This window comes from Loa loa (assembly GCF_000183805.2).
Source record: "Loa loa unplaced genomic scaffold supercont3.391, whole genome shotgun sequence".
NCBI classification, from domain to species: Eukaryota; Metazoa; Nematoda; class Chromadorea; order Rhabditida; family Onchocercidae; genus Loa; species Loa loa.
In genome coordinates, this window is record NW_018108571.1 from 56,592 (window position 1) to 60,204 (window position 3,613).

Consider the following 3,613-nt stretch of genomic DNA (forward strand, 5'->3'; position numbering starts at 1 on the left):
GAAAAGTTATTTGAAAAATCATTGAGGCTTACTTAGATTGAATGTGAATGTAAGACAAAATCATTGTAAAATTTGTTTTGATGTAAAAATTTTTGTTTGTCAATTTTTTTTTTTCGAAGATTTTCAAATTAAGAAAAAAGCAAAATTTAATGAATTAATTTAATTTTAGCAAAAAAGTAAAAATTTAATAAATTAATTTAATTTAGCAAAAAGAAAAATTAATGAATTAATTTAATTTAGCAAAAAAGAAAAATTAATGAATTAATTTAATTTAGCAAAAAATTTGAAATAAATAATGAATTGTATGATATTGGATGAATTATTAAGGATTAAATGGATTAAATGATAAACAGTTCAAGTATTGATAAGCTTGAAATATTTCAATTAATTTGTCAAACTATTCATTTATTATTATTCGAATTAAAAGTAATCAGTTCTTTTTCAATTCCAACTTTCCTTTCTCTCTCTCTCTCTCTCTTTTTCTTTTGCTATCTAACAGAGTATTAGATTTTGGCCAAACATTTAAAAAATATTTAGAAATAGCCAAGATAGACTGATAACTTTTGGCTTTCATTCATTACCATATTCATTCAATATTTGCGAAATATAAAGAAGTAAACAAATATTTTCTTTCGAAATTTTAAATTTATCTCAATCAAATTCCTAATGTTTATATAATAATAATATAAACATATTATAATCCAACGAAAAAATAAATAAATAAAAATATGCAACTCAGAGAAATAGGTAAACAAGTAAAAATGGCAGATAGGTAAATAAGTAAAAGTGGTAAATAAGTGAAAGTGGTAGATAGGTAAATAAGTAAAAATAGTAAATAGTAAATAAGTAAAAATGGCAGATAGGTAAATAAGTAAAAATTGTGAATAGGTAAATAAGTGAAAGTGGTAGATAGGTAAATAAGTAAAAATGGTAGATGGGTAAATAAGTAAAAATGGTAGATGGGTAAATAAGTAAAAATGGTAGATGGGTAAATAAGTAAAAATGGTGAATAGGTAAATAAGCAAAAATGGCAGATAGTTAAATAAGTAAAAGTGATAAATAGGTAAATGAGTAAAAATGATAGATAGGTAAATAAGTAAAAATTGTAAATAGATAAATAAGTGAAAATGGTAAAGAAGTGAATAAGTAGAAATGAAATGAAGATGTAAATAAGAAATGGTAAATGGAAATGCTGATAAGAAATGAAATATAAATAAGAAATGGTAAAGTAGGAATGTAAATAAGTAAAAATGGTAAATAAGTAAATAAGTAAAAATGAAATATTTCAAATATGTCAATGTTCATATTCTTATGAGTGAATGATGATGAAAATTGTCGTAATGTTACAATTGTACTAAAAGTACTGCAATAAATTTTGTCGTTATAATTGACAGAAATATTTGCGAAAGAACGGGGGGGAAAAAAAAAGAAGAAAAGAAATCAGGTCACAAATAAATGTCATCAGCAATTATTTTTCATTCTTTTCAATCGTTAATTAATCAAACAACAATAATCGCATAAGATTGCTAATTAATTAAATAAGTAACTAAATGAGATTGTTTGAAATTTGATATTTTTAAATATGAATTTTAATTAATGCATACAATTCTCATATACTATTACTATAATTATTTTGAAAATAATTGTGAGTAATGCATATTAAAGTTATTAATTAAATTATCATTTATAAGTATAATTCTTAATGAATTTTTAATGATTTTCTATAATTGTCATCTGATGGTAAGAAAATGAGTAAATGTTTAAGAAATTAAAAAGAATAACTGAATAAATATTTAATTTGAGCATATTATCATTATTGTATACAATATATATGTGATATAAAATGATAAGCAAGAATAATTACTCGCAAGAGGGGGAGGGGGGGACATTTTGCTTAAGCAATAATGATTAATTACTTATAAGTCGGGACATTTTGATTAAGCAATAATGATTAATTACTTATAAGGCGGGACATTTTGATTAAGCAATAATGATTAATTACTTATAAGGCGGGACATTTTGATTAAGCAATAATGATTGATTACAAGGCGGACATTTCCTATTTGTAACATTTATTTCATTTGTGATTATTGCGTCAAAAAAAAAAAAACAAAAAAGAAGTAATAAATAATAAATATTATGCAAAGATCAAATTCTTCCTAACAATATTTATTTAACATTCAATTAAACTAATTATTAATACATTAACAATAGATAGGTTTTAAATGAAAGGAACGGATAAAATGTATTCATGAAAAGCATGAACTTGCTAACTTCTCGATAACCAACCAATCCAAGAAAAAGGAAGAGAATAAATTTAGCTAAAAATATGGGTAGATGGATAATTGGACAAGTTTAATTAAAAACATAGGTTAATGAGGCTCATTTAATCCTGTAAGAATATTCATCCATGTAAGATAATTGTTTTACAACTTTTTTTTTTAACCATGGACCAATTGTTTGTTTGTTTATTTCTTTGTTTGTTTGTTTATTCGTTTGTTTATTTATTTGTTTGCTCTTTTTCTTTTTTTTTTCATTTTTGCACAATATGGTTTAAAAACAATAAAATTTTGTTAATTTGTAAATATAGCTTAATTAAAATTTTTATCAAATAATGATAACAACAATCTATATATCTTTTCAATTTATTATGCTAACATTTTTTATAAGTTATTAATTAGGAATTAAATTTCATTGATCTAAGAGATGGATATTCTAACAAAACCAACCTTATAAGGATCACATCTATTGCTATCTTAGCTTTTAAGGCTCTGGTATATATACATATATATGAGTAAAGTATAAGGATGAGACCAATTCTGCCTAATTCTTTTGCCTTATTTCGAAAAAAAAAAAAAATTAAACTCCACAGATTGAAAGTATATAGGCACATTTATGTGATTTTCAACTAAGCATGAATAGAGAAAAGTTCTTCCCAAATCCCCCCCCCCCTCTCGCCCCTTACATTTGCGCAAGCTATGATGAAAGTAATTATTAACAGATAGAAAGCCTGAATAGATTATCAGAGATGTCCCATTTTTTTGACAAAGTTGAATAAATGTGTGTCGCATTTAGTTAAAGTAAAGAAATGAATATTCAAGTTCAAATTTAATTATTAAAATGATATTTTTGAAGATGAAAACAAACAAAATTGTTTGTATAAAATGTTATTCTGAAAAAAACAGAAAAAAATAATAGAAATGAAAGGAAACGAAGAATTTTTATAAAAAAAAAAATGATTTGAAATTTGAACAAAAATTAAATTTTTGAAAAAAAAAGCACAAATTAAAAAGAAAAAACTCGATTGAAAAGATTTCATATTTTTATGAATAAATTAAACAAACACATGTCTATTGTCATACAGTTTTAACAGTAAAATTAATTGATATAATTCATTTACTGTTTGAATTTTTTGACAAAATGAAATGAAAAAAAAAAAAAAATTACGAATGGTAATGAATGGTTCTCCTGAAAAAAACCTCTGAAATGGTGATGATACCAATTTATTATCACTGATTGTTATTATTATTATTAATTGTTTATTATTATTATTATTATTATTATTATTATTATTATTATTATTATTATTATTATTATTATTATTATTATTATT